The sequence below is a fragment of the Octopus sinensis genome, linkage group LG21 (assembly GCF_006345805.1).
Source record: "Octopus sinensis linkage group LG21, ASM634580v1, whole genome shotgun sequence".
Lineage (NCBI taxonomy): Eukaryota > Metazoa > Mollusca > Cephalopoda > Octopoda > Octopodidae > Octopus > Octopus sinensis.
This window is the reverse complement of record NC_043017.1, coordinates 14,261,785-14,271,784: the sequence shown is the minus strand read 5'-3', so window position 1 is coordinate 14,271,784 and position 10,000 is coordinate 14,261,785. Positions and strand designations below refer to the sequence as shown.

The 10,000-nt window shown below is 32.1% G+C and overlaps 1 protein-coding gene across 2 annotated transcripts in view; it reads left to right on the top strand.

Annotated features, from left to right (window-relative positions):
* The window catches only part of LOC115222732 (voltage-dependent calcium channel type A subunit alpha-1), a 998,519-nt gene that overhangs the window by 916,532 nt on the left and 71,987 nt on the right, over nt 1-10,000 (top strand). The window lies entirely within an intron of this gene.

The window sequence follows — 10,000 nt, the reverse complement described above, 5'->3', positions numbered from 1 at the left end:
GTGTTTACAACCCTTTCTTATGTTGTGCACGGATCAACTATGCATGTTGCTTCATCCACATGGTAAGAAAACTCAACTTGTCATTCAAGTAAGCAAGTGTGTATATATATATATATATAATATATATATATATATTTTTTTTTTTTTTCTCAGTCAATATTCTAATTAATTAATGCTCATTATGAGAACTCTTGATTACTTTTTGAATGTTTGAAGTCCATTCCCTTTGAGCTTCTGTGCACATCGAACATTTTCTCAGCACATCAACTATTTTGGTCCGCCACTTCTACATTTGATTCTGATCACTTTTAATAATATTGCTTACAAAATATTTCTCTATTTATAAAGTCACATCACTTATTCAACACTTCACATCTACTCCACATATATTTACATGCATGTGTAGCTGGCTGGGTTGATATATATATATATATATATATATATATATACATATATATATATATATATATATATTATATATATATATATATATGCATACACACACTTTGACATTTGTACACACCCATAAATATATACACGCATTCATCTACATGTCTATAGTCTAAAATATTTTTGTAATAAAATCAAATCACATCCATATATCTGAATGTGTGTGTGTGTGAGTGTATGTGAGTGTGTGTGTGTGTATGTATATGTACACACACTCACACATAGATGCATATAGAGAGAAATATATAAATGTGCACATGTTTAACTACTTGTTTGTAGGCACACATGCCTCTCAATTCCATCTTTGCAGAAAATTAAGAAGCATGACTCTGAAAGCACTTGACACAAATTTCCATTGATTTTTTAATCCTCGCTTTTTAATTATCCATTCCTGATTGTCTCTCATATATACATCAAAACTGCTGTTGATTCTAAAATGATCTGATTTCTTCTTTCTTATGTCTTCTAGGGATATTTCAAATTGTTCATAAGCCACAGATTCTTTATGTCCAATAACATGTCTCATAAGCGTCACTGAAGTTTGCCTTACAACACAAATTTTACATTGGCCTTTACACATTTTTTAACAAACTTTTTATGCATTAAAAGCATGATAATGCAGTAAAACATAAGGATTTAGCATGCTAAACTCTTCACACAAAAATTTAATTCTGGCATTTTTAGCTAAACACACACTTAAGATTTGATTCTAAATGCACTTTTCTTTTCAAAGAATTTTCTGCGACACTTTCTGCTTTTACATTCTTCCCATTGAGATTTCTTGTGTTTCTGAAATAAATTATAAATTCCTCACTTTATTTCTTCACCAAATTATATAAAGCCTTTAATGAAACATTTCTTTCTTAAATACAAAGCCAAATGGAACATGTTCCAAACAATTTAGATCGTCAGTCATAGCAAAAATTATTCTATGAGTTAAACTGCAGTCATCCCTAGTTTTGAACTCCAAGCTTCAATTTTGTAATATTAAGAATTTCATATCTTAAAAAGAATTGCTTCTTAATTTTAATTTGGCATTTTCCCTTAATTTCACATAGGATTTGTCTACTTTACATTCTAAATATATTGTAGATCAATTTAATCACTGAGAAATATTTTCTCATCTTTAGATTTCATGTCTAAGAATAAGTATTAGAAATTTTGACTTTATTATTATTATTATTATTATTATGCAATGATAATTGAAAATTAATTATCCTTGCAGATTAACAGAAATGCCTTATTATATTTCTTTCGGCTCATTTTGAGTTCAAATTCTGTCAGTGTCAGCTTTGCCTTTCATCCATTCAAGAATAAAGGAAAGTACAAATCAAATTCTAGAATCGATTTGAGTAACCTCTAACTCCACAAATGTTGGTCCTCTACCTAAAATTAGAACCTGTTATTACTACTACTACTTACTGTTGTTTTTCATTTTCAATGGCAAGCCCAGTATAGTGGAGGTAAGCTCGTGGTCATCTGAATTTCTAATTACACCTTTTGAGCCATTTTTTTCTTTACACTGAGCAATTTTATTTAAATTAAGAAATATAACTTTTTGTGTTTTAAGAATAATTTAAAATATTTTTGATAATTTAAATAACTTAATAAATGATAAAAAAAAGTAAGAATTTAAATAATGCAATAAATATCAAAATGCTTATATATATTTACACTTAGAATATTTTATTTGTTGTTTAAAATTCTTTTGCTTCAGAGAATTTAAAATGGCAAATATAAAGTAATCTGTTTTGATATAAGGGAGAAAAGAAATTATGCCTTATTTGGAATTGTGATGTAATATTCTTTATTGAATTAATTTTTTATAACTATTGTACTTATTTCAGTAGATAATACACTAAACATTAACTTTTATTTTTGACATGGAGTCAGCATCTAAACATAGTTTGTTCATTGACTATTTTCTACTTTCTAAGTTTATATTGACTTAGTGATTCTGTCATCACTACTTTGACATGCCTGGCAAAGTTTGTTTTGCTAAGGAGTTCCAATAACACTGAAACATGTTTGGATTGTCTCCCATACTTACCAGTTCATTTCAAATGATAATAATTATTAACTATGGTGTTTCCTCACTGCACGATTATTTCTGGGCTTAATGTTTAATTAACACTTGACTGACCATATTTCTATTGAAATACTATCTCTAGGTGTTTCTGTTATGTTAAAAAATAATCTAGAATTTGAATGGGTTTAAGAAAATAAACAACTTAATTGGCAGCATTCCCTCCCCATCTCTAATCCTGCTTTTATCTTCCAATGGAGATAATTCTGATTTTATTGGATTTTCTACGATGGTTACTAAATATAACTACAGTAGATAATGTTTAGGATATATTTTTGCCACTGGGTTAGATAGGATAATATTATATCTGTGATTAACTGATAATTAAACAGTTTTGTTGTTATTGATGACTTATATTTATTGCAAACATACAAATGAGAAATTTGTTTGAATGAATTTTATTTTAATATAATAGATATTATATTTTTTTAAAATCATTATTCATTTTGTTAGTTTGTATAGGTACTATGAAATTTGAACAAAGTAGAATTATAACTCTTGTACCATTGTCACATTATCATTGGCAAAAAGCATATTCCTAACATTATACATCAAACAATTGGTAACACTCAAGCTTCATGATAATTCTAATGTTTGGAACATAAATGGGTTACAGAAGAAATTGTGATAGAAAGTTTTAATTTATGCATGGAGCATTTTGATACAGGAGGTTTTGTATCATGAAATCTGAAGCAGTCTTAGGAGAAGGAGGGCATTCTGGAAGAAAGTACTGTACTTCCTAAAGGAAAACAGAATTAAAGAGATCATTTGAAAAAGTTTAATGTCCTTTGTATTAACTATGGTTAACACTTACTCCAGTGAATTCACATAGCGGTTGGGTAAAGGGAAAATCTTGAGTCGACTAACAAAAAGTCTTAATATGAGTCAACTTTTATTAAAACTGAGTCCACAGTTTCTGTATTATATTATTCTAAAAGACATTATTGTAATACATACAGACATGAGTAAGTGGCTAAGAAGTTCACAATTACATACATCTGAGTTCAATTCCACTTTACAGTGGCCTCAGGTCGACCAAAGCTTGTGTGTGAAATTTGGTTGATGGCAACTAGGCACAAATTGTGTGTCAGTCATTGCTGTAAGCATTGGCAAAAGCTGTTTGGATGAAGTCCTTTCCAATATTTATTCTACACCAACTTATGTACATTCTCATTTACTACTGCCTCTAAAAATACAGTGAGCGAATGATTAGTCCATTGGAAACCTCTAATTAACAACCTGTAATTCTTTTACCAATTCAATGTACAAAATAAATAACTGGTGGGGTGTTTAATTGTTTTAGGTATGTTAGAAAATTGCATTTGTTTTAAATTTAAATTATATAATTTTATTATTCCACTTTACCAAAAAATACATTAAAACTCTCACTCTAAATATTTAGTTTGTAAAGTTTTCAACCATTGGAGTAATAATAATAGTAATAATAATTTTTAAAATAATATTCCTTGATAATTTGTTCAATTAAAATTGATTAAGACATATTTACACTGTCATTTTATGTATCACTTATTTAGATCTTAGATTAATTATAAAATTAAAAAAGGATTCAATCCAAGAACTCATTTAAATTATGTAAAATGACAAAAATAAATAATAGAATTAGAGTGAAAAATATTTTGCCCATCTTCATCTAAAATTTATGCAAATGAAAATAAATTAGAAATGATTTTAAAATTTATTTTTATACCAACTAATTATCTCTTCTAATTTCAGCTTTATTAATATCCATTTTTTTAATTACATTATTTTCTGTTGAAATATATTTTGTTTATAATGAACTTAGATTCGTGTAAATTTCAATTCATAATAAACCTGTTGCTATTTTATTCCTATATAGTGTAATGTCAGTCTTTTCCCATATTAATTTGATTAATTAATTTTGTACATAATGAATGCACATTTTATTATTTCTATCATAATTACTATTTTGTTAATTCTATGAATAGTTAGAATCCACGCTGTTTTCCATAATGAATCATTTTAAAATATTCAAGACATAACCTTTAAACATTTTCCAAATAATTTTAGAATTTAAAAAGGGGATTTTGCCCATAGTTCAAATGTTATTGATTTAAAAAGCTACCTCAGAATAAAGATTTTTTATTTATTAATCTACAAGACAATGTGTTTAACATATAACCAATAAATTGGTGAGAAAATTTCTTGCAATTTATTAGATATGAAGAATTAAAGAACAAAGAACATTTTTAGAATTAAGCTTTGTAATTACTTAATAATCTTTGGCTCAGTCTATTAAGTATTTCAGCATGTACTATACTAATGTTTTCTGTGTAGCTGGTGTCCTCGAGTATTTTTCAGTATCTGTTAGAGTAGACTGATGAGATTTAATAAAATTGAAACATGTCCTCTGTTAACACCAAACTGCCAAAAATCGGACTTCCTTCCTACTGCAATCTTTTCTTTCTTCATCAAAATTAATCATTAACATAATGATTTTTCTCTTCGTTAATAAATTAATTAATTAAAATTTGTCTCATTTTATAAACTAGGCTAGTAATTACTTTACAATTTATAACAATTTGATCTCTATAATCATTCTCAAAGTTTTCACATTTGATCATTTTTTCCTTCAATTGAAATATTTAGAAAAAATTTCATTCAAATGAAACTCTAATTCCACTGTTCAAACTTTAGTTTTATATCATGTAATTTAACATTTATATGATACTTATAATATATTCATGATATACATTGTATAAATATATATTTATATATATATATATATATATATATATATATATATATATGTATACACACACACAAAGCAATATGAAGAATAAGATATTTATTTATGTAACATGTTTTCAAAGAATTACTTTTGAATTACTTAATTAATCTTATTAGTAAATTGGCAGAATTACTAAAATGATGAACAGAATGTTTTGCTGTAATTATTTAGGTTCTAAGTTAATCGTCAAGTTAATTTTGTTCTTTATCCATCCAAGCTTGATGAAATAGACTATCAGTTATATACTGGGGTCAACCTAGCCTTCTTCAACCCTCTTGTGCCTTTGTGCCTAAGTGAAAAATGAATATATTAATCTTGTTGGTGGATTGGCAGTGGAGTGATGGATGAAATGCCTTGTGGTATTCACTTGCCTACCCATAGGTCTTATGTTCATTTCTCACCAAGGTCACCTTTTCCTTTTAGACAACTGCAGTAGATACTATAATTACAAGTCATGTATAAGGGTCAGTCTAATTGCCTACTTTTGTCCCCTTTGTCATTTCAGGTCTTGTGATATCTATTTTTCCTGTTAATAGTTATGAAAATTCAACATTATTATGATTTTATTCATAATCTTAATAATTCTCTAAATTTGTAACTCTGACATTGTTAACACCAAGACTATGATTACTTTTTCTGTTTCTTATTGGAGGCAAACTTTCTAACTATATTGTATGGATGTCGTTTGTACTTCTTGTGTTCCTTAATTAGATCGAGACTCAGGAGTTTGAACCCTGCACCAAGTATCATAAGATTCCAGTTCATTCTCCTTGCCTTAGATTAAATGGACAACAGTTTCGCTTTCAGCAGGTATGGATGTGACACAATTTCTTCAAGGAATTTCAGAATTTCACATAGATTATTGTCAGTGACATTTGAATAAGAATGTTCTTTAATATTATCCTTTGTGTTCTGAGTTCAAATCCCATCCATGATGACAGGACTTTCCAAAGTCTTCATGCCTAGCCATAGAACTTTCAAAGTCTCCATCCTAAACACTAATGTTTCCAAACACTCCCCAACTCACAGACTAATATTTTCCAGAAATATAGTAAAAACTTGCACATTGTTGTATTGCGAAACATTTGGACACCTAATCTGTAACTCATGCAGTAACTTGTAGATTTGTAGTTGAAATCCCATCAGTGACCCAGAATGCTAGAGATTTGTGGTTCAGTCCTATCAGCAAGCCTACTGCACTTTCCTCTCACAAAATTGGTTCTTATAATGTCTATTATCTTTTTTATTAATATCAGCAATTTTGATACATAAATGTATTAGTTTGTTTTATTTGCACACATACAACCACACACACACACATTAGAAACTGATGCAGATTCCCCAAATCCAATCTATTCCAAAAATGTGAATAGATACACACACTTGGATGTGTGCATTGACAGTTCAACCAGTTCAACATATTTATAAACACTAGGAACTCTCGTAACTCAAAAAGTCTTCTAGCTTTGTTAGATACAAGCTTGAACTCTCTCAAGGAGAACCTACATAAAACTCAAAGAAAAATCATACATGCATATATTTAAATAAATAAGTGTATATCAGTATTTGCATGTTTGTACATTTATATTAGTTTATATATATATATATGTGTGAGTGTGTGTGTGTGTGTAGTATATATATATATGGAGAGTTTACAAGAAAAACATCAAAAGACAAAGACGAGTGGTGTACAAAACAAACAGATGTATTAGTATAACGCTCAGGAATAGAAAAAGTCTTTTACGTTTCGAGCCTACGCTCTTCTACAGAAAGGGACACAGAAAAGAAGGAGAGAAAACAAATGTGTGTAGTGGCTAACGATCTATCATGGCATCTGACTCGGACAGAAGGGTCACACTGGAGAAGGAAAGTAGGGGAGATAACAAAGTGAAGAGAGAGGAGGAGGGAAGAGTGAAAGAGTAAGAGAGAAAGAGAATGAGAGAGAAGAGGGGAGAGAAAGAGAGTAGGAAAGAAGAGGGAAAGAGAAGTAGGAGTGAAGAGAAGTAGGAGTCAGGGCAAGAGAGGAGAGTTGGGTGGGACGAAGGAGGAGGGATGGGGAGAGGAGAGTGAGGGAGCAGAGAGAAAGAGAGTAGGGGTGAAAAGATGTAGGAGTGAAGAGAAGTAGGAGTCGGGGAGGAAGTTAGATGAAGAGGGGAGGAGAGTTGAGCCCAAATGGCATAAAAGAGCGAAGAGAGAAGATTAATCCCTGTTCACGGCACAAACGGGAGTCCGGATGGCCTCTGTGCAAAGACAATCCAGACACAGACAGGTGTTGCAAGGAGTGACCAGTGGAGCGGAAATGGCATGAGACCGGGGTGTCATTGCCGAGGCAGATGTCTCGGAGGTGTTCTGAGAACCGGTCAGCCAAGTGACGTCCCGTTTGTCTGATGTACAGGGAATGGCAGAGAGAGCAGGAGATGCAATAGATGATATTGCTGGAGGTGCAGGTGAAGGAGTCGATGATGCGATAGGGTCGATGATGGGTGTCAATGAGGAGAGTGGTGTTGGAGAGGTAAAGGCAAGTGCAGCAGCATGGGCGGGGGCAGGGGAATGAGCCAGGTTGGGAGGTAGGGTTGGGGAAGAAGCTGTGGACCAAGAGGTCTCGTAGGTTGTGGGCTCGTTTGAAGGAGGGGAGGGTCGGTTAGGGAAGATGTGTGAAGTGGATGGGTCAGACTGGAGATGCCGGAAAGCTCGGAGACTGGTGCATTGGAGAGGTAGGATGGTGGGGTGGTAGGTGAGGGGAAAAGGGAGGCGGGAGACTGCAGGGCAGGTTTGGAGGGAGAGAGCAGATGCACGGTCCATGGAACGTGCTCTGGCAAGGGCGGTGTGGATAGTGGTTAGGGGATATCCACGTAGGATGAAGTGGCGAGCCATGAGTTGAGACTGAATTTCAAAGTCATGGTTGTCACTACAGAGCCTGTGTAGACGGAGGAATTGGGAATAGGGGATGGAAAGCTTGGTGTGTTTGGGGTGGGAGGAGGAGAAGTTTAGGTATGAGTGTGAGTCTGTGCGTTTGTAGTGGATGGAGGTGGTAAGAATGGAGTGATGAATGCTGACTGAAATGTCAAGAAAGGAGACAGAAGTGTCAGAGATAGTGCAGGAGAAGTGGAGGGCAGGATGGAAAGATTGGACGAAAGAGAGGAAGGAGTCTAGATGTTCGCGGGAGAGTGAGGAGGCACCGATACAGTCGTCAATATAATGGCCATATAGTTCGAGAGTGGGACCAGTGAAACTAGAGAATATTTGGGCCTCAACATAGTTGGGGCCCATTCTTGTTCCCATGGCCACTCCCGAGCACTGCTGGTAGAACTCACCCGCGAACGAGAAGCATTGGGCTACAAACTCATTTCACAATTTATATGGTTGTTCAATGAAACAAACTTGCAGCCTGTAAGATATTCATCCCTATAAAGTATGTATGTTTGTACATATATATTGGAATACATATGTGTAGCTGTGTGTACATTTAATATTAGTGTATATATGTTTTTGTGTGTATGTGCATATAAATGTTTGTATGTTTCTATATAATTTTTTGCAATTCGTTTTCATGTTAATTGAAGTGTTATAATTCGAAAAACAGTAGGATTCTACTTTGATTTAAAAAGCTCAGAATCCAACCTTAATTAACACATATAGGATCCTACCTTAATTAAAAGACATAAGATTTGGCATTAATTGATGTGTTTGTCTTAATTTGAGAGTTTTATAGTTTATGATTCTAAAATAGCACGTGGATACTAAGAACCCTATTAGAAATATCAGGTGAGACTTGAGGTTCTCACTTTTAATATTGACATTTCTTTCTTCTCTGTAAGTTTACAGTATACAATACTTATTTAAGACATTCTTTCAGTTTTAAAAGACTGTTAACATACAGTTTGAAGGACTGAGTCATTCTAGGAGAGAGAGAGAGGGGGGGGCGTATTTTTTTATTATGGTGATTGTTTCTGTTGCAATTGTGAGCTACTGAAGTACAACTCTGTAGAAATAGGTTTTGAGCTGCTTGTGAATTTAGCTACTCTTCATAGATGGAGAATAAAGGAAACCTGTGATGAAATTGTTCATATCAGAAAGCCTTTGATGAAATATTTAGCTCAGTTCAAAGAATGCCAAAGGATTGAGTTACAGATCCAAATAATTCATGTGAAAATGCTTAAAATGCTAATCGATTTGTTTTTTTACATAATATCAAGATTGATGAATAGGAACCAGATGTAGATGAAATTTAATGGCAGCAATACAGTTACTTGTGATGGCATCATTTTTTCTAAAGAGCAATATCTTTGATAATGCCAGGATTTGAACTCATAACATGTGGGTGAATACCAGCTAAATTACTCACCAATCTACTCATACATATTCATCTTTTATGCTATACATTATTCCAACGTTAAACAGCAATTAATTCTTTCACATCAAATATAGCTTACATTCTTCTGCTGCTCAACATGAAATTCTTATTTGTTTTCATTGCTTTTAGCTTTTAGTTGTATATCTATAATTTACATAATTTCATTTTTATTTGTATATATATATATACACACACACACATACACATGCACAAACACACTCATTGAAGCATAAATACATATGATTTTGATCTTTATTATTTTTGTAAGGTTTCTAACACAAAAACAGATATTTCAAATGTTGAATACATAAATATTAAGACCATGATAGAAATTTTTTTA